At 42.3% G+C, this 23,004-nt stretch overlaps 1 protein-coding gene and 1 long non-coding RNA gene across 5 annotated transcripts in view; one reads left to right on the forward strand and one right to left on the reverse strand.

Annotated features, from left to right (window-relative positions):
- The window catches only part of MYOCD (myocardin), a 95,476-nt gene that overhangs the window by 62,281 nt on the left and 10,191 nt on the right, over positions 1 to 23,004 (reverse strand). The gene's annotated exons all lie outside the window — the stretch shown is intronic.
- Positions 4,102 to 12,437, forward strand: LOC132510726 (uncharacterized). Its single transcript, XR_009537409.1, has 2 exons — positions 4,102 to 8,024; positions 11,738 to 12,437. It is a non-coding gene; the product is annotated as an uncharacterized LOC132510726 (long non-coding RNA).

A 23,004-nucleotide genomic window follows, 5' to 3' on the forward strand; every position in this document is an offset into this window, starting at 1 on the left:
ACCTGGGTTAACTGTGTGCTAAAACAAAAACATCAGCATTCTCCTGAGGACCGTAGGAGTCTATGTATAAGATTCACAATGTCCAGGATGCAATGCACAATTACTCTACACACTAAGAATTAGGAAAATGTGACCCACTCTAAATGGAAAAGACAATAATGAGATGCTAACCTTGAGATGACCCAGATGTTGGAATTATCAGTCAAGGCCTTTAGTTATTTTCAACTAGGCTCAATGAAGTAAAAGAAAACATACTTGAAATGAATGTAAAGACAGGAAGTCTCACCAAGAAAACAGAACACATAAAAAGGAATCAAATGGAAATACAAAACTTAACAGTAGAATATCTGAAATAAAAAATTCACCGAAAGGCCTGAAAAGAGAATGAATGTTAGAGTAATTAATCGGTATACTTGAACACAGAGCAAACTAAAGAAGAGAGAGGGAAATGATGGAAAAAGTGGACAGAGCCTCTGGTACCTGTGCCACAATATCAAAAAGTCTAATATCAGCTAATTAGAGTCCTAGAGAGAGAGCAGAAAAATAAATAATTGCCCAAACTCCCTAAATTCGGTGAAAAACAGAAATTTACAGATTCAGAAAGTTCAACAAACCCCAAACCAGATATAGTCACAGAAAACCATACTTAGATACATCATAATCCAATGGCTGAAAACCAAAGAGAAGGAGAAAATCTTGAAAGCAGCCAGGAAAAACAACACATTACATAAAGGGAAACATTGATTTAAATAATCACAGACTTCTCAGTAGAAATCATGGAGTCCAGAAAATAAAACAAAATGAAAACAAACCTGAAACTGTCAACGCAGAATAGGAAATATCCTCTAGGAATGAAGGTGAAATAAAGATATGTTCAGGTAGAAGGGAAACAGGATAATTTGTTGCCAGCAGACTTTACTACAATAAGGAATTAATTTCCTTATTACTTACTACTATGCTTAAGGAAATTCTTCAGGCTGAAGGGGAATGATATCAGAAGGAAACCTGGATATTCAAGAATGATGAAAGCATATCAGAAATGGTAACTAGCTGGGTAAATTTTAAAGATTTTTTTTCTTCTTAAGTTTAAGAAATGTATATGTCGTGTGTGTGTGTGTGTGTGTGTGTGTGTGTGTGTGTGTGTGTGTGTGTGTGTGTGTATATATATATATAACTGTTTAGAGAAAAGTCATATCATTGTCTGGTGATGTTCTTAAGGCATGTAGACGTAATACAGGTAACAATGATAACATCAAGGGCCCTTTGTGACAGCAAAGGCTATAGGTTGACTTTAGGTAGACACTGTAGGTAGACTATGAAAGGTTAATTATGTATATTCTCATCCTTAGAGCAACTAAAAATAAATGCCAAGAGGTATACTTTAAAAGAATAAATAGATTAAAATGGAATGTTAAAAAATATTCAAATAATCTAAAACAAGGCAAGAAATGGGGAAAATAGAAACAAAAAGTAGAGGGACAAACAGAAAATGAGTAATAAAGTGGTAATCAATAATTACATTAAATATTAATGGGTTAAACACTCAAAAGGCAGATTATCAGGAGGGATTTTTAAAAAAGCAATATTCAATTATATGCTGTCTACAAGAGACACACTTTATACATAAAGACTCAGATTGGTTAAAAACAAATAGATGGAAAAAAGATACGCCATACAAACAGTAATCATAAGAAGGTGGAATGGCTATATCAGTTAATATATACTTTAAGTCAAAGAGTATTAACAGAGATAAAGAAGGGACATTTCATAATTATAAAAAAGACAATTCATCAGGAAGATCTAGCAATTATAAATGGATAGGCATCTAATAAGAGCTTCAAATTACAGGAAGCAAAAACTGACAGAATTAAAGGGATAGACAATTTCAAAATCATGATAGATTTTTAAGATCCCTCTCAACACTTGGTAGGACTAGATAAAAAATTACTAATGACATAGAGGATGTGAACAACAATATCAACCATCTTGATTTAATTTATATTTATAGAGCTCCACACCCACTAACTACAGAATAAACATCCTTCTCAAGTGCACATAGTACATTCATCAAGATATACTAGACCATAAAACAAGTTTCAACAAAAAAAACTGAACTCATATAAAGTATTTCTCTGATCACACTGGAAGTAATTAGAAATGGGAACCAATGTGCTATTTAGGAAAATACCAGGTGATAACTTCTAAATAATTCATAGGTCAAAAAATGAATCACGAGGGAAATTACAGATATTTTGAACCGAATGATAATGAATATACAACATACTACAATTTATGGGATGCAGATAAAGCAATGCTTAGAGGGGAACTTGGAGTCTTAAGTGCTTCTGTTAGATTAGGAGAAAGAGTTAAATAATCAATGACCTAAGTTTCTACCTTAGTGAGCTAAAAAAGAAGTATACTCAAAGTAAGGAGAAGGAAGAGAAATAAAGATCAGAGCAGAAATCTTCAAAACAGAAAGCAGACAAGTACCAGAGAAAATTAACAAAGCCAAAGGCTGGTTCTTTGCCAAGACAACAAAACTGACAAAGACTCACCAGACTGACCAAAAAAAAAAAAAAAAAAAAAAAAAAGAGAGAGAGAGAGAAAGGATAAATTTTACCAGTATCAGGAATTACCACCCTAGACACTCGACATTAGAAAGGATAACAGGAAAATATCATTAACAAATTTGTGCCAATAAACTCGACAATTTAGATAAAATTTCTTGAAAACTACAACTTACCAAAATTGATACAAGAAGAACCAGAAATCTGAATATGCTATATTTAATAAATAAATTACACTGATTACCAAAAAGTTCCCTCCTCAAAAAACCCTCCAAGCCCAGACTGTTTTACTAGTAAATTCTATCAAAATATTGTGATTGGAATAAGTGATTTTGCAAGTTCTCTGTCAAATAACTTCCATATTCTATATATTACACCAAAAGTAAGAATCCTCAATTATTTTGTATTTATCATAGATCTTAATCCAATAAAGGAAAAAGTTTAGAGAGATATCCCATTACTAGTGTCAACCATTTTGAAGCCTGCTTCAGTTCTCTAGATATAAAGCTATTTTGACTTAGATCGACTGCATTAAAGTAACAGAAGTGAATGAAAGAGAAAAATATGAAAACACTTTTGAACAAAAAAAATGGAAGAATTTGGTGATATGAAGGAAGAGAGAAATATATATATATATATATATATCCCCACATGTGGAATCTGACGTATGGCTTGAGGCTAGACTATAACTTTAATTTATTCCAAATAATTGGCAAACTACATATATCTCTGCCATTTATTAAAGAATTTTCCTTTGCTCACTGATTTGTAATGTTGCTTTCATCATTTATTAGAGTTCTAATATAAGCCATGATCTGTTTCTAGGTGCTAAGTTCTAATTTATACTAATTTACACTTCTTATCCTTTTCTCTCCTCTTAGCAGCAAAAGTAGTAAATGTTTTCTGCTTCGAGATGGCAGACGGAGTACACAACTGATTGCTATAAATAACAGAAATGATAGTTTAAAAACTCTATACCTTCACAGGGAAAGAAAAAGGGGATTCCTCAGTGGACTGGAACTGTAAGTAATCTCTGAGACATAAAATGAATATGGAATTGATTGGATTGGAAAACTCATCCCAAGACATACACAAGTGAGTGACTGAAAGCCATGCCAAGAATCCTCCTTGCCTTGGCGCAGGTGGGAGTCTAAGGCTCAACGTAACAGGATTGTTAATTGGGGTACCAAAGCTAGAGGTCTGCCCCTACTATGTCCTGTACCCCTCCATACACTGGATCGGGCATTGGTTATGTGGGATGAAACTGTCTCCAGGTGGGAGCAGTAAACAAGTCATCTTGGGAGACACAGTGGTGGGCTTCAGACTGTGAAGCAACATGTCTTTTCCCCAGACTGTGCTCACCTGTGCATCAGACAGTCTAACAGGTATCCGCAGGGCATACGTGAGGGTACAACCAAGAATCACCTAACCTGGGAGGAATGTCAGCACCATGAAAGAAAGGCTCCAAACTTCAACAAAACAGTGTGAACGAACGGAGCAGGTATTTCTCAGAGGCAGGCAAGATGATTTTCATTAATTAAAAGTAAAATAAAATAACCACTTCATACCCATTAGGATGGCTACTGTTTAAAAAAATGGGAATTAACAAGGGTTGATGAGGATGTGACGAAACTGCACTGCTGCTGAGAATGTAGACTAGTTTAGCTACTATAGAAACCAGTACGGTGGTTCCTCAAAAAATTAAAATAGAACTACCATATGATCCAGCAATCCCACTTCCGAGTATACGTCCAAAAGAAGTGAAAGCAGAGGCTAGAAGAGATACTTGTACACCCAGGTTCATAGCAGCATTATTCACCGTAACCAAAAGGTGGAAATGACCCAAGTGTCCACCAGTGAACGAATGGACAAACAAAATGTTGTGTAGACATACAGTAGGGTATTATTCAGCCTTAACAAGGAAGGAGATTCTGACACATGCTACAATGTCGATGAACCTTGAGGCCATTATGCTGAGTAAAATACACTAGTCACTAAAGGACAAATACTGCATGATTCCACTGATATGAAGTCCCTAGAGTAGTCAAATTCATAGAGACAGAGAAAACAATGGTGATTGCCAGGGGAGGAGGGGACCAGGCCATGGGGAGTTATCGTTTTAATGAGTATTGAGTTTCAGTTTTGCAAGATGAAAAAGATCTGAAGATGGTTGTAAAACCATGTGAATGTATTTAATACCACTGACTGTACACTTAAAAACGATTAAACTAAATTTTATGTTTTACTATAATCAGAAAAATAAAATTAAAAAATAAACCAAAGGTCAAAATATAACTTAGTTCATTAAAATAAACACACTCAAGTGGATGGCTGAATGAATACAGTTAAAAATAAATCAGTAAACTGGATGTCTGAGCCATTCTCTTAGAATGTAACATAGAGGGATAAAGGGTGGATAGCAAAAGCAATATGGACTCAATGTAGAAACACTGCAAGATACAGAAAGGCTTCCAGGAAAAAAAATACTCATCCCTGAGCTAGAGATAACTATTACTAATATTCGATTCATGTACTTGAGCTCCTTTTTCCTATATGTTTATGTGGGATCATACAGTAAGTTTTCCTTCATTAGCTGCTCTTTTTAGTAATGTATCACAAATATATTCCTATGCCATTGAATACCCTTCAAAAGAGACAATTTTATAAGCTGCATAGTATTTCATTTTCTGATTATTCCATAAGTGATTGAACGAAATGCCTGTCATTGAATAATGAGTTTGTTTCCCGTATCTTACCATGTAAAACTGAAGCAGACATTTTTTGTGGTTAATTTGGGGCCACGTCCTCAAGATACTACTTTGGGATACACTCTTAGAAGTGGAACCGTTTGCAGGCGTTTGGTCCGTAAAGCAAACAGCTCTCTTGAGGGGTTATTCCGACGTTCTTCTCACTAGCTAAGTAAAGCACGGCAGGGTTGTCCAGCACCCTTGGCTTTGCTGCTCTTATCACTTGGAAGCTGCTGTATCCTTCTCTCCAGTGAAGCTGGTGGCCTGGTTGCCAGTTCAGTGCTCCAAGCCTACAGGGAGAGGCCAGACGGCCAAGGGCAGGATGATCTTGGCAGTGGCATTTGTCCCTGGGAGGCTTCTTCTCCAGGTTTGGCAAAGCTCTGATGCTACAGAGGTGGAGACTGAATGACCACCTCCCTTTCCATGCCTGCTTCCGGCTGCATGTGGGAGACCCCTGATATTGGGGCAGAAACCGTACCGCTACTGGCCTTTCCCTCTGGGCACAGCTGTCCTCAGCTATTGTCTGGCCTCCATCCCTGACTGTCTCTCTGTGCTTTACTGACCAGCACTGCCCTCCCTGCTTTCAGCCTGCTGTGGCCATTTGTGTCCCCAGAGCTCTTGGCAAACCTCCACTGCTCCACTGTAGCTAAAAATACTCTGAGCAGAGGGTTGCTTTTCAGCCCAAGCCTTCCCCCACTCCCAGTTCCAAGCACCTACAAATTACGGGTATCCATGGAGCTTCCTCTTCGCTTCCTTTGAGGCCATACGGTTATCTCTGGGAGGTGAAAGGGAGTGAGTTCTTGGCGTCTTTTCCATGTCATCCCAATATGTTCCCTTATGGTGCTGCATTCGGGTGTCAGCCTGTCTTAGCTTTCAGAAACAAAGCAATGTTTTTTCCTCTATTTTTGTGTTCATTTGGGCATCGTTGCCAGAATTAAGAGTCACATGTTTGCACTCAGGTCGCTTCTTTTTTGTTTAAATTAAGTTTCTTTATTAAAAAAATCAAAATCATTACAATGTTATATTTAAGGACAAAAAGAGACAATAAAAACCAATGTGATATTTCCTCCCAATGTTCAAATAAAAACGTGATAATTATTGTGACCAATTACACAATAATTGTTAGGCAATATTTATATCATTCTAGAAATTTCCATAACTTGCCTAGGAACCAATAAGAAGATCTGAGAAAATATTAAGGTTAAAACAAAAAGGAATCCTCAGTACATGCTGTTCTTTACTACACACTATTTACATTAGTGATTTTAATCTAATCATAAAATACCAGCTCTACTATATTAAATTCTCTTCAAGACTGACAATTAGTCCAATTTGGTTTTCTTGGTACAAACACAGGTATTTATTCTAATCAAGTTGCTTCTTTATTCATAAGTTCTGGGCTCTCAATTCTGAGTTTCTCATCTGTCTGGGGCTTTTCTTGCCCCAGTACTACACTATTTGAATTATTCTAGATTTATGATAGATTTTCATGCCTGATAGGGAGGATCTCACATCACCCTTCTTTTATAAATGTGTCTTGACTACTCTAGCCTGCTTTTCCCCCAAAATGAATTTCAGGATGTGAGTAGCAGGTTCCATCATCACCCCAAGAACCTACCTCCCCAGAAGCAGGAGGAATATGTTCCTTTAATATTCTGTAATCACAAGTGCGAACCCTACCTGGATAGGTAGCATCATCCTGGTTAAGATTATTAAAGAATATATAGAAACCTCTGGGTCAAGTATAGTGCAGGACCAGGACTAGGTTCCCTGCATGCAGCTGGGGCTGAGACTGGATACCCAACCCAAGAATGGGAGCTAGGAGTACTATTCACAATAGCCAAGACCTGGAAACAACCTAAACGTCCATCGACAGGTGAATGGATAAAGATGTGCTATACACAGACAATGGAATATTATTCAGCCATAAAAAAGAACGAAATAATGCCATGTGCAGCAACATGGATGGACCTAGAGATTATCATACCAAGTGAAGTCAGTCAGAAAGAGAAAGACAAATACCATATGATATCACTTACATGTGGGATCTAAAATATGACACAAACGAATCCATCTACAAAAGAGAGATAGACTCCCAGACAGAGAAGAGACTTGTGGTTGCCAACGGGGAGGTGGGTAGGGGACAGAAGGATTGGGGGTTTGGGATTAACAGATGCAAACTATTATATATAGAATGAATTAACAACAAGGTCCTCCTGTAGAGCTCAGGGAACTAGATTCAATATCCTGTGATAAACCACAATGGAAAAGAATCTGAAAAAGAATGTATATATATGTCTAACTGAATCACTTGCCTATAGAGCAGAAATCAATACAACATTGTAAATCAACTATACTTCAATAAAGTAAATAAATTAAAAAAAAAGGATGGGAGCTAGAATATCTCTACACACCACTGGGTTGCAACCAGAACATGTCAGTTGCCTGGGCCCAGCAGAGGAAGCAGGGCCAGTCAGGATGGGAAGGACCAGGTACAACTGTGCACGTCTCTGAAGAGTTTCAGGTTAAAGAGGAGGGAGCTATTGGGATTGATGGACACTGTGACATTTCTCTTGTCACACAGAAAACCACCTCTGCTACATGCCCAGACAGACCTTTCCTGATGCAAAAGGGAAGCAATATGATGGAGCAAGGGTGGGAATGGAAAACAGAGACTCAACTTTGATTCCACCACGCCGGGTGACCTTGAGTAAGTCACTCTGTCTACGAGTCCTAGCCTTCTCTGTGTATAGCAACAGTGTCAATAACAAATCAGAATAACCAATTTCACAGGATTATTGGGATGGAGTTAACGAGTTAACCACTTTCGAAACTATATAAGGCTGTCAAATACCTTTCTGTTTTATACTGCTAATAGCTGCTTCGGGAGAAAGCCCAACTGCTGGGTTCTGGTTACAGAATTTGAAGAGAAGGAGCTTTAACTTGTAGTGGGAGCACTAAAGTATAAGTTTTAGCAAGTCACAGCTGTCTTTAAATACTGGACAAGTTCAGGGCTAGCAGTTGCTGGGGGCAGGTGATGCAAATTGTAAAGGAGGGATTTGTAGGAAGAAGGGACCAGAGATACAGAGGTTATACAGTATGGAGAGTGAAGTGGGAAAGGCAGAGGACAGAAAAAGAAGTGAATGGTAGAAGCTGAATCAGTAACTCAACACAGATCAATTCTTCCATCTTCCTGTTCACTGTTTCGCCCTGTCTCTCTGGCATTGGTAGAATTGAAAAGTGCCAGTCTCTCGGACACAAGTTTTTATATAAATCATCTCATCGAAACCTCCCATTAATCCTGTAGTTGTATGAATTCTGATCCCTATGTTAAAACTCGTAAGGCCCAGAGGGTGTAAATAGCTCATCCAAGGCCATAGACTTATGAAGCAAGGACAGCGAACTTCAAACCCATGACTTTGGACTTTAAAGTTTTGCCTCATGGGTGCAAATCCTGAATGGAACCATTTGGATGATAAAATGGTAACTTCTTCCATGTTAAATCTTATGTTTTAATGTATTTCCTCCATTGGAAGCGTTCCTTTCAAATGAAGAATCAGGAGCCACTAGAAAACGAGGCATGTTTTATGCTCCCTGCCTCTTTGGTAACCCAACGTAAGGGACCCTCAGCTCAGCATTACTGTCCGTAGTGTTTCCATAGCAACAGTCATGTGGAGTACCATTCTCACCAACACAGGTGATGGGCTCAGTGGAGTCTCCAGTTAGGATGAGGCTCCTGAATGATCCCAGACTCTGACGGCATCACACAGAGTTGTTGCCATGGTTTTGGTGAGAAGTATTGCTTTTCTGAGGATTGCAAAACACTTTATGTTCCAACCCCATGCTTGTTCATTCCTGACAGAGTGGAAAATGCGTCTCCTTGGCTGAAATGTTCCTCTTGAGTCCAGCCCAAAGATGACATTTTTAGGAAAGTTTGAGAAGAATCCTGGGTCTGTTACTGAGTCACGATAGAGTAGAAATGGATCTTTTCTATTTAAAGAGTTTTGTGCTACTGTTTGAAAATGTCACATTGCTAGGGAACAGTGGAAATGGAAAACTTTCCATTTGCCATCAACAAAGAAAGATCATTACTGAATGTGAAACAGAGGAGTTGAAGAGAAGTTCTGTTACCTGTCTGACCAAAATAGAAGGAGGCTGATGGGAATTTGATTTAATAATATCGGTCTGCATAAGTCTGGTGCCCTAAAAAGGGATCACTTATCTGGAATACAGCGCATGTCATTCTAGAACCCCCTCTGCTCTTACGTAGTTGTTTCTTTAGACTGGTCCCAGAATCTCTGGATCTCAGTTTAATCCAAAGCAACAGAAGAGATTAGATTCGCTTAGATCGGGATTCTCCCAATTCATCTCACATCAAGAGTCACCTGGGACCTGGAAAAGAACATTTCTTTGGGATCCTTCCTTGGAGACTACAGTCCAATAGCTTTGGTGTATATTGGAAGTATATTTTAACAAACATTCCAGGAAATTCTGAGGAAAGAAGTAGTCTTGAGAAACAGAGATAAGCAAATATATTATGCGAAGAAATGAGACCATGTCTTTATACTGCTTTGTGCCTTGCTTTTTCACTGCTAATATATTGTCACTTTTTGTGTAGGTGTGTATATGTACACTCTCATTTTTAATGGCCACATAGTGTCTTGTCATGTTCTACGATCTGTTTAACAAACCCCCTCTTATTGTACATTTAATTTTTTTTTCCAGAAATGATGTATCACTTTGTACTCCTACTGGGACTTTTGGAGGGTTCGCATTTCACTACACCCTTATTAACAGTGCTGTTAAAGAGGAGAAAAGCTTTGCTAATTTGATAAGTAATGACGGTATCCGTTATTCTTTCTAATTAGTCAGACACATTTTCATAGATTTGTTGATTATTAGTATCTTTTCTTTTGTGAGTGGCCTGATAATATTCTTTGCAAAGTTTTCCAGTGGGATTATATTTTCTTATAGGTTTGGGAGAGCTATTTATATCTGAAGCACATTAAACATAGTCATATATGTTGTAAATTTCCCCTGGTCTTTTGTTTCCAATCAATTTTGTTTGTGATGATTTTTGGCATTTAACATTTCTATATGCAATCTTTTTAAATACTCTTTTATGATTTGTATCTTTGGTGTATACGTAGAAAAATCTCCTTCATCTCCAGATTATATATTCACTTAAATGTTCTTATATTTTTATGGTTTTGGTTTTTGTATCTGACTTTGCACTGCACCTGGAATTAATTTTAGTATATAGTATTAAAAAAGGCTTTCATGGTTTTTTCAAATTGTTAACTAATTATTCTAACATAATTAATTTCGAATTAAATGGATTTTAGATCTAGATTCTGTCATATAATACTTATATATAGTACTTCTATACCCTTGAATCCTTTTCTACCCTTTCTTTATCTTCTGACCTCGATACTTTGTTTTGTTAGGCTGGGTTTATCCTTGACTTAAATATACATTTGGTACGGTGTAGGAGTCTAATCTGAAATACCCTCGGCCCTCCAGTTACACAATCCTTGTTTAGATGATCAAAACCAAGCCCCCAGAATGATTTCTAAGTAATTACAAGGTTTCAAGGGACCAACTGGTAGAAAGTAGCTTCTATTCACACCAGCAACAGAGGTGACATATCAAAGTTAAGATAGTGCCATGTATTCATGGAAATGTTTATATACGACAGGTAGGAAAAGTTTAATCTGATGAAATCTGAGTCTGAATCAGTTCTGAATGTACTGAGGATTTTAGGGAAAAAGGGAGCAGACAAAAGAAGAGAAAGCAAGGATGGGATAAAGGTAAAAAGAGGAAGTAACAAAAAGAAAGACAGTAGGAAAAAGGTTTCGTTTTCTTTCACTGTGAGGAGAATATTTGTGTGTGTATGAATATCCCAGTGAAGGCTATTAGTTCATATGTATGTATTGGAAAATAAAAGATGGGTTAAATCAAGGGTGAGTTTCTGCTCCAGGAAGGAAACCACAGATGGGCCTAGTGTCTTGGTACAACTATGGATTTGTAAGGCTTCCACCCAGATCATGAGCTGCCTCCCTGGGCCCAGCGTGGAGGTGATTCTAATTCTGAATGAGGTGGAGGGAGAGGGGAAGGATGGAAGGAAGGAAGGAAGGAAGGGAGGGAGGGAGGGAGGGAGGGATTTCGAAGCAGCAATTTGGGAAGTAGAATTCTTCATGGGAGCCATCTATACCGACCCAATAAGCTGGATTATTACCCATTCATACTTGAGTTTGGGCTGTATTGACAAAGCTGGCAGGTCCAAGTGAAACCCAGATATCTTTCCTCCGACCACTGATGGTGGAGAGTAGCTGTCTTTCCCCCTAAACAATAACACTAGGTGTCTTGGTGTTTCCCAACTCTTCGGCAGTTGTGAATTCTTGTTTATTACTTTCTATCTAGAATACGACATGGGCCCATGAAGTTGCATCCTACAAAGAAGTTGCTGAGATCTGTGTGCTAAGCTTCTATTTGGTCCATCTAAGTAAACCATCACTGCGATGAGCATCATCCTTACCCATCACACCTCCCGTGTTGCCATGGAGACACTGCCTTCCTAAGACCATCATATTATTCATATTTGATTGATTTTCTGTTCTACCCTCCCTCTACTCAACTGTTTTTTTTCCTACCAAATCCTCCATTTTTCCTAAACAAATTTCTCTCAGCCTCGCTTTACCTGTGGTCTCTACGCAGCTCACTTGCCATCACCCTTCGGCCTCTAAGAATGGTCATATTTTCTAAAGCGGTGGTCCCCAACCTTCTCGGCACCAGGGACCGGTTTCGTGGAAGACACTTTTTCCACGGACGGCGGGTGAGGGATGGTTCAGGTGGTAATGCCAGCGCTGGGGAGCTCTGGGGAGCGATGGCGCGACGGGGAGCGGCAGATGAAGCTTCGCTCGCTCGCCTGCCGCTCACCTCCTGCTGTGTGGCCCGGTTCCTAACAGGCCGCACACCGGTACCAGTCTGCGGGCCGGGTATTGGGGACCCCTGTTCTAAAGGAACCCCAGAATGCATGGTCTAACAAGATACTGTTTCTGAATTATAAATTAATTTGTATTTAAACGTAACCAAAGTCATAAACTAATTTGTGTTTATTTTACATTTAGTAAGTCATTTTTGTGGGAGGGAATGAATGAAAAAACACCTCAAAGAAGGTAAATGATAAACGGAAGACATGTACTCACTAAACCAACCATATATTCATCATCTAGAGAATCATCTTCCTTCTAATGTTCCATAAATTCCACTCCAACAGTGGCTCTGCTTTGACTACGTGGTAAGGTGAAAATCAATCCCCCAATTTTGCTGAGCGAACCCAAAGGTCTTCTTCCAACAACACTTCAAAATAATAATACAGAAAGGTCATCTCGGGCTTCCCTGGTGGCGCAGTGGTTAAGAGTCCGCCTGCCGATGCAGGGGACACGGGTTCGTGCCCCGGTCCGGGAAGATCCCACGTGCGGTGGAGCGGCTGGGCCCGTGAGTCATGGCCGCTGAGCCTGCGCGTCCGGAGCCTGTGCTCCGCAACGGGAGAGGCCACAACAGTGAGAGGCCCGCGTACCGCAAAAAAAAAAAAAGTCATCTCTTTGGGCTCCAGCCTCCTTACCCATGAAGGACAGGACAGATTAAGTTAGAATTAGGTGTTCTCAAACTTAAAAAAAAAAAAGACACCTTTTTTTTTTTTCAAGCTGAAATCCTACATGGAAGGAAAAACAAAACAAAACAAAACAGTACCAGGGAGCACAGTAAAAGCAAAACCTCTCATGAAATGTCAGAGCTCTGTGGAGTAGTTTCAAAAATCATTGGGTTGGGTCGTCCCTAAATCCCTTCCAACTTAAATGTTATTTTTGTGATTTCGATCCTAAAAATCTCAAACCTCCAAGGAGACATTGCTTAGGAACAGACGGAGTGATTTTTACTCAGGAACGAGGGTCTGAGGGGCGGATAACGGCGCTGCCATTGCATCAAGAGAACCCTGTTCCTCCAGCCCAACTTGGTCCTTTGAACCCTCCTTGCGGGGGAGTAAAGCCTCGCGAGAGGCGGTAAAGCTTCCGATTCAGAGGACCACGCCAAGGTTCCTTAGCAACAGCAGCAGAGGGAAGCCTCTCCCATCAGCAGCTAGTGGTGGGCTCTCACTGCTTCTTTAGCGCCTTATTACAATGCGCTCTTGTCTCCTGGTAGAATCCTCTGTACCGTGCCTAGCAGCCAGCATCCCTTGGCAACCACAAGAGCAATCATTCCGTCAGACCGGTAACGCTGCTTGTATCCTCATTGCTCTATACGTTGTTTCATGTCCTGCATATACAATATGCCCTCTGTCTAAATGTGATTCCTTTTTATCATCTGAATATTGGAAGACAGATGCCAAAGTCCAGAATCTCACAGAAAACCGAAGTGAATTGTATTAAAAAAAATAATAACCTGCATCTACGGTGAATTTCTCATTTGCACGCAGGCAAAGTACTTATGAGTACTGGTTAGAAGATCACCCAGAGCTCTGCCTGCTGGAATACAACAGCGGATGTCCCCTGCAAGTCACACGAGAGTTCAGGGGACCAGGTCCTGCTGCTCCCATGAAACAGCTGTGTGACCTCGGTCAAACATACGTCACCTCTGCAGACCTCGGCTTCCTACTAAGAGCGTTAACATTTCATGACCTTTGGTTTCATCTTTGACCAGGGTCTTTCTGTGCATGTCTCCAAATTCAAGCCTCTGAGATGTTTCTTAATCTCAGGAGTTCTCCCCATGAGATGATGACACCGTCTTGTAATAGTTCTTAGCATTATATTCGAAGTGCAGGAAAAAGAGTGCAAGATAGCAGAGCAGTATACCATCGAGGGTTCCAAGAAGTCAGATGTGAAATGCAGGGTCTTAAAGTGAACCTCCAGAGGCAAATGTGACCCAAAACAGCTATTATTTTTACAAAGGTCCCAGAATTTTTACGATGCCCCCCATGAAGCTACCAATTCAGTCTCTCAAAAAGTATTTAACAGTCCCTTGCTATTGGCTGAGACATCTCCAGACACTGAGGATGATACACAGTAATTTAAGGCATGAATAATCTAATGAAGAAGAGAAGATGCCCACACATGAGTTAGATAAATAAAGTGTCAGGCAACACATGATTAAAGAATACATATTCACAGAAGGGTACCGAGGATAAAAGAATGGAACCTTTACATTTGCAAGGGAGAATCTTATAGGAAAGATGGGTGATAAAGGGAATTCTTGATCAAGGGAAAAGCATGCCTAAAAATTGGAATGTGGAATCCATATGGTACCTCCTGGCCAGAGCCAGCTTCATGAGCATATATGACCTGTGCCATGAGCATCCCACGCTCAGAAGGGCCCTGTGCTTAGTTTAACGCTGTGCTGTCACCACCTGAAATTGTGATCATTTTGAACACAGGACCCCACATTAGAATGCTGCATTGGGCCCTCACCAGATATGTAGTGTGCCCCAGAACACCAACTTTTCAAGGAGAGGGACTCCTGTCGTGGGGCGGTAAGAGATGATACTGGAAAAGGAAGTGGGGATTCATGGAAAGAGGGCCTTGAAACCTACGCTGAAGTGTTCAGACTTTCTCCTGTAGAAAGACGGCAGTACTGTCACTTTTTTTAAAAAAATTAATTTATCTTTGGCTGCGTTGGGTCTTCACTGCTGCGCGCAGGCTTTCTCTAGTTGCGGCGAGCGGGGGCTACTCTTCGTTGCGGTTCGTGGGCTTCTCACTGCAGTGGCTTCCCTTGTTGTGGAGCATGGGCTCTAGGTGCGCGGCTTCAGTAGTTGCGGCACGCGGGCTCAGTAGTTGTGGCTCGCGGGCTCTAGAGCTCAGGCTCAGTAGTTGTGGGTCACGGGCTTAGTTGCCCCGCGGCACGTGGGGTCTTCCCGGACCAGGGCTCGAACCCGTGTCCCCTGCATTGGCAGGCGGATTCTTAACCACTGCGCCACCTGGGAAGCCCATTTTGAGCACATTTTGGCACATTTTGAGCAGCAGAGCTATATGGTAACATTGAGATTTTAGGATAACTAATCTCATGTTAACGTGAATGGCGGAGACGGGGCTGGTGTGAAGACTCTTATCAGGCTCCGTGGGTAAAGCAAGAAAGGTCACTTGGACGTGGTGAGAATGGAGAGGAGAGGGACGATTTGAGAAACAAGTGGAAAAGAAGAATCACTATGTCTTGATAATAAATTAAAGATGGAGAGACAGAGTCAGAGACAGGTGAATCAAATTTACATGACAATTTCTTTCATCAGACTTTGGCAAAGAAGAAATAAAACCACAAAAACTAAAGCACTGGGCTTCCCTGGTGGCGCAGTGGTTGAGAGCCCGCCTGCCGATGCAGGGGACACGGGTTCGTGCCCCGGTCCGGGAAGATCCCACATGCCGCGGAGCGGCTGGGCCCGTGAGCCATGGCCGCTGAGCCTGCGCGTCCGGAGCCTGTGCTCCGCAACGGGAGAGGCCACAACAGTGAGAGGCCCGCGTACCGCAAACAAACAAACAAACAAAAAACTAAAGCACTGTTACTATAATTATTGGTAGCAAAATTGGTAGGGCTATCAGGAGCTTTGAGGCCATGCTTCCATCTGGGAACTTGGCAGTAAGGTGAGTGCGTTAACATCATTCATCCTTCATTTCATTCTTTCAATAGTTATTGATCTCTTACTAAATATCTAGATACCGTTTTAGACATTTAAAGATCCAGCTGCAAATAAAGCGGTCACTGACTCTGCCTATGAAAATTTTACAGCCTAGGAGGCAAAAGACGTTAAACAAATAATCACAACTGTGGGTACATTATGAAAGGGACGCTTCACATCGTTTGGGAATTAGAGAGGCTTTTCTGGTCTTTTCTCCCAGGAAACTTAGGCAAATAAATAAATGGAGTTGTTAAGCCCATGGCACTTAATTTGCTTCCTTTCAGTTCTACTGAACTACAGCCCATTTTGTGTGTGTGCATCCGTGCGCACGCATGGGTAGTTTCCATTTCCGAAAGACTTGGCTCCCCTGATAAGAAAGGGGGAGATATTGACAATAAAGTCCCTGGCAGAGTGAGGAATAAAAGAGAAAATAGGAAGCAAGTCATACCTGCCTTTCATTCTCTTCTGAACGGTTTTCCACTGAACTTACAAGGAAATGCCTTTCTGATCTGCTATGGAGGTGGTTTTTTTTTTTTTTTTTTTTTCTTTTTGCGTTACGCGGGCCTCTCACTGCTGTGGCCTCTCCCGTTGCGGAGCCCAGGCTCCGGACGCACAGGTTCAGCGGCCATGGCTCACGGGCCCAGCCGCTCCACGGCATGTGGGATCTTCCCGGACCGGGGCACGAACCCGTGTCCCCTGCATCGGCAGGCGGACTCTCACCCACTGCGCCACCAGGGAAGTCCCTGGAGGTGGGTTTTGTGTAGCTAAGATGTTCCCACAGGATGGCCTCTCTTCCTGATCTCAGTTTTCCCCCAAGGATGGGCATCCCCCCAGCCAGATTGGGCTTTTCCCTAGGAATTTTGGAAATTGGACCGGGCGAGAGCTGTCTACTTGGGAGCTGTCGGGAGTGGCCGTTTTCAACCACGTGAACTGGGAAAATGGTGAAGCTGGCCAACAGGGATGGGGAGAGCCAGGGAGAGTGGCCTGAAGGTATTCCAATCCCCAATTCCAGCTCATTCTCCTCCAAGTATCAACCACATTGCTGTTGCCGAGTTCCATGAGACAGCCCGGGATGCTTATAGTAAGTGCTCTTTCTTTGTTTAAGCTTGTTCAAGATTTAATTCTCTACTGGTTGCAAACCAAGAAGCTCCCTGCCGATTAGTATTGAACGGGGGCTGCCGGTGGTGGTGGAAAGCTACCAGCACAAGCAAGCAAAGCTTTGAGATCTATTTTAAAATCCTGGTCCACGAGTCAAAACTCCTAGGGGTGCAGATCTAGGGTCTGTAGAGGTGGCAGAACATACACCCCAGAGCACGATGCTGGCAGACCCAGGCGGCCAAGTTAAGCACGTCACGGGAAGCATCCTGGATGGCTGTTAATGTGGCGTCCTCTCTAGCCGATGCCAGGTAAAGACCACAAGCCCTGGACACGACAGAGCGATAGTCGGCTGAAAGCTCTCCCCTCAGAAGGGGCAGTCGTATCTGTCCAAAATTTTGGCCTTGAACTTCTTTTTGTTGAGCTCCACCCTGAGTTTGGATCAACCTTCACGTACGACCCCCGACTTCGACGTCACTGCCTTCAAGGACACCGTCAGGCACAGGGCAATGGAGGATCTCCTGGCAAGTAACAAGCAGGACCACCACTGGAGGTTTCAGGGATGCTCAGAGCTGGGAGCTGATGTTGTCGGACACAGACTGTAGAAATAACTGCTCTCTCCTTGCCCATCGGGTGGCCCACTCACAGAATTCTTTCCTTTCCCTGTGGCCCACCCACAGAATTCTTTCCTTTCCCCGGCATTTTCCGACTCTGGGACAGACCCCCTTCCCAGGAGCAGGCTGCGTCACTCGTGGGTCTGATGGTACACGGGCATCAACCCGCCTAGTACAGAGGAGATGGGGGGATGAGAACTGAGAGAATGTGGCCTTTTAGGCCACGTTGTCTACACTGTTCCTGCCCCAAGCCTGGCCGTGTTCCCCAAACAAGGCTGAAAGCCAGGGATTATTTTTGTGTGTCCTGCTGACATCTGAGCACACCCTGCTCCTTGCCTTCAGAGTCCAGGTACCAAGAATAACTGTTCCCTTGACCAAGCGTTGCCCTGTGTGCAGCCACATGGTCACGGTGAACAAGAAGGACAGAAGCTGACTGGGTACCCGTCCATTGCTGGGGGCATCGAGAGAAGAGGCAGAGAAAATGACGATCAGGTGACTGATGTGCCCTTTGTGGTCTGATGGAGAAGGGGAGCCTGGGCTGCCGGACTGGCGTTAGTCGTCTTCACAGATGAGCAGACATGCAGGGAAGAGGCTGGGACCAGGCACCACTGTTCTTTCTTGATCTCACGAGATGTCCCGACTCTGCTTCCTTCGAGGAGATTGAGACACACGAATCCAGGCCAGCTTCCAGCACTGGGCACGTGTTGGGTAAAAACCAGGGGAATATTCACATCCAAAGAGCACCAGCTCAGAATGACCATGCAGTTATTTCAATGATCAAGCCTCACACACAGTCTCAAGTTTGAGAAGGATGTCTGTTCACACAAACAGTGCGAAGCGATCCTTTCCCTAAGCACCACACTCTCAGTTTGTCAAAACATTTGAAGAAGACTAATTCATGCCTCAAAAGGAATTCTCTCTCACGCAGCCAGCTGCCAGGTTTGTGAGCTGAGGGCTTTTATGTTACAACATCTCAAGACACTACAGGCAGGAGGAACGCAGGCCTCGAGTGGGTGTGCTGTGGGGCTGACGATGTCACTAAGGGGACAGAAGGTGCCATTTGCCTGCTCTCGGGGAGGACAGGATGAGAAAGCCAGCTCCGGCCAGCCTAGATGCCTGTGAGAATCAGTACGGAGTAGGAGTTGCAGACGTAGGCTCTGAAGCCAGGGGTGCATATGTTCAAGTCCTAGCTTTTCCATTTACTAGTCGTGGAGTCCTATGAAATGCCCTTCGGGGCTGGGTTCTCCAATTTCTCCATCGGTGAATGTGGCGGGATGGAGGGGGACCCAAGGTACCACCCCACAGGACTGTTGTGTGGATTCAGTTCGTACATGTGAGGCACTGAAAGCAGTACCCAGCAAACAGTGAGCACCCAATCATTCTTGGGGTGCTCTACTGGGACTGCGGTGCATCTCCCCAGAGCCACCCCCGTGTGGGGAGGACCAGCTGGCGTCAGGCCATGCTGCCACCAGAACTGCCCGCTGAGCCCTGACCACTCGGCTGCAGGGAAATTTTTTCCTCCATCACAAATAGGTCCCTGAAGCGTGCAACAGAAACTCGGCAACTGACATAAACAATTTCAAACAATCATTTCAGAAGACAAATGGTTCCATGTGGGCATCAAGATTCCTCCGGAGGCTTTCCCCACTTGTTTATGTGTTCCATGGCCTAGAGCCACGAGTGAATTAGGTGGACAGCGTGCCACCCCGGGGCGGGGTGGGGGGGGCAGGAGGGGCCTGGGGGACCAGAACCTGCTGTTTGACCTGCTTTCCTTGAAAGCTGGTGCTGGGGTGGGGGGTGGTCCTGGAGGAAAGGGACTCTGATTTTCACCTCCCAGGGTCCACCATTCATTGGGAGGGGTCACAAGATCCAGGTTCAGCCCTGCTCTGCCATGTTTCTGCGTGTGAATTTCAGTGGGTCACGAACCCTTTCTGAAACTCATTTTCCCATCCCTCTAAGGAAGGTATCATTAGACCCATTTCACAGGGTCACTGCCGTGATCAAACTAAGACTCCGTGAGCTGGGATAAATGACTACACAAACATTCAAGAGGTGAACGCAGGCGTCCAGGGAATACCTGGATGAGAACTGGTATTAGAACTTGGAACCAAGGGTGTGCTTTACGAGGGCAAGGAAAAGGAATTCTCTCCAAATTAAGGGGAAATTTTTCATTCCACGTCGCTGTAGTCCTGGAATAGAGACTGAAGTTCTTTTGAGATCCTAAGTGAAGCGTGTGGTATACTGTGCTAGCACTGAAAGCATATATTGCCTCTTCTGGTTATAAAACATATTTCCATTTCATTAGCTATTCTTTGAAAGTACCATATATAACATGCACGTTATATTACATTTCAGTGTCTTCAAACATTCTCCCTTTGTTGAGCATTTTGAGTTTTTCCTTCAATTTTTCTGTAGCATGTATAACACTACAAAGAATATCGATCTGTGACTCGTCATATGAAGTGTACAGTATATACATAATATACAATAGACATATGTGTATATTATATACTCACACCATTATATAATCATGATATATATAATAGTGATTGATATAAATATATATAACATATAGTAGTGTGAGTATATATATATATGTACACATATACTGTACCTTTAAAGTTTGAGAAAATAGTAAATGTAGGTATATTGAAATTTTTTTTAAGCGTTAGAAAATAATCTTGGCTCTACTGTTTTTACAAGGTTTTGAAACAACCAAACATAACATTTAAGAACATTTTCTGTCTCTGGGACATTCCATAGCGCTGGGTTCTAGTCTATGTGCTAAGACCAGAACCTTCTACAGAGACTGGTATTCTACTAAAGCCAAAGGCTGCTTTGCCATTTCTATGCCTATTCTGTTCTCCTCTCCCAGCTAATACCGTATCTAACTTGCTGAATTTCACCCCTCTCTCTAATCTAGCCCTTTGAACCTTGAAGCCAGTGCAGATGGCTACTACGTGCGAAGAACGCTCTAAGCAGAGGGACCATTTATTTTGCTGAGAGCCACTGGCCTTGAAAAAGCCAGGCATCGGCCCATCTTTGCACCATCGATGGCTTCCCAGGCTGCATGTTCCTCAGAGGATCACACTGAGAACTTGGTTCTGGGAGCCCAGAACTCTGGTTCTAAATCTAATGAGTAACCTTGGGCAGATTTCTTTTTTTCTTTTTTTTTTTTTTTGCGGTACGCGGGCCTCTCACTGTTGTGGCCTCTCCCGTTGCGGAGCACAGGCTCCGGATGCGCAGGCTCAGCGGCCATGGCTCACGGGACCAGCCGCTCCACGGCATGTGGGATCTTCCCGGACCGGGGCACGAACCCGCGTCCCCTGCATCGGCAGGCGGACTCTCAACCACTGCACCACCAGGGAAGCCCTTTGGGCAGATTTCTTAATGTCCCAGACTCTCAATCTCATCGGCACGACCAGTTTTGTAATCGCACAGAGCTGTTATGAAAATATAAGCGTATCAACCTGCGAGTTTAATGCACCATAAAAATAAAAGGTATTATAATTTAGCAGAGTGCTGTCTGATCCTCAAACACTGTTCCCTCTGGAGAGAGCTCTTCGCCTTGGTTTCAGTTTTAGACAGAACAATATTTTCGATTACAAGGGTGTACTGGTAACCTTGCAAGGTCCCAGACAAGGCCTGGGGCTCTTGTCGGAAACACATAAGGACCTGAGCTGGACAACTACCCCTGTCTGGAGGATGAAAATGATAATAATGCCTTTCTCAAAATTTTCTTTTAAAGGGAAGGAATAAGTGATAGTACGTACATAAATCACTTTATAGAATACGGTGTAAATCCTATAATGATAATGAGTATATGCAACATTCTCAAACACCACCTGGGGTAAAAAGAAACGAGAAGTAGCAGCAAGTCTCACGAGGTAACCACAAGATGGTTGTAAATTTAGAAACAATATGATATTTTATAATAATATTGAAGTAATTTTAAATATTGCAGATTAACCTCCTATAGCATATTGATATAAATAATGATATAATCACGAATATTAATCCGTGGATAAAACCATTACCATTGACGGAGTACACAAGTACATCCCTGCACTAGGTCCGATACCTTTTTTGTCATTTCACTAAAGCCTCGCAAAATTTCCACAGGGCAGGCAATTTTGTTCCCACCTTCACAGACGGAAGACTGGAGAGCTTGAAGGATATGCTCAAGTTCATACGACCAGGAAAGGTGAAGCCAGGATCTGACCCCAGGTCAGTGAGACTGTAGGGCTTGTATCACGATATACACATTAGAATTTTCCAACACAGATTAATCGGAGGGGGTGCCAATGTTCAGTCTCAGCTGCAGACCAAGTTTTCTCGGTTGTAGTCTGAACGTGAATGTGCTCTCAGATTGGTGGGAGTTTGTAACAACTTAAACCTCCTAGGTGTTCAGCCAACCTGTTTCAGCGGCTCCTCAGTTAAGGAATCTTTCATCTCCTACGACTGCATTGCTTAAAACGCAATACGCAAGCAATGTCCGCTGCTAATTCACGTATTACCAAAGTTATTCCTGCTTACTATAGAAGATACAGGAGACACTGAATAGATCATCAAAATAAGGGATATAGGAATATAAGAAAGAAGATAAGAAAAATTAAAAATTACTCATTTTCTCACCACCCAGGGATAATCACTGAGAATGGATCCTTCTAGACTTTGTTCTATGCTTGAATGCTTTGCGGTGTGTTTTGATCCCTAACTTGCTGAGCTTAAAATATTTCAGCTATCAAAGTTTTTTTTTTTTTTAAAGGGAACACTTGTACACTGTTGGTGGGAATGTAAGTCGGTGCAGCCACTGTGGAAAACGGTATGGAGGTTCCTCAAAAAACTAAAAAGAGAACTACCATATGACCCAACAGTTTCTCTCCTAGGCATATATCTGAAAAAAGCAAAACCACAAATTTGAAAAGATACATGCACCCCAATGTTCACAGCAGCATTATTTACAATTGCCAAGATACAGAAGCAACTGAGTGTCCATCAACAGATGGATGAAGATGAATAGATAAAGAAGATGTGGTCTATTTATACAATGGAATACTACTCAGCCATAAAAAAGAATGAAATTTTGCCATTTGCAGCAACATAGATGGACTTGGAGGGAATTGTGCTAAATGAAGTAAGTCGGTCAGAAAAAGACAAATACTGTATGATACCACTGATAGGTGTAATCTAAAAAATACAACAAACTAGTGAATGTAACAAAAAAGAAGCAGACCCACAGAACAAACTCGTGGTTACCAGTGGGAGGGGGGAGGGGCAATAAAGGGGTAGAGGAGTGGAGGTACAAACTACTGGGT

This window comes from Lagenorhynchus albirostris, chromosome 20 (genome assembly GCF_949774975.1).
Source record: "Lagenorhynchus albirostris chromosome 20, mLagAlb1.1, whole genome shotgun sequence".
Taxonomy (NCBI): Eukaryota; Metazoa; Chordata; class Mammalia; order Artiodactyla; family Delphinidae; genus Lagenorhynchus; species Lagenorhynchus albirostris.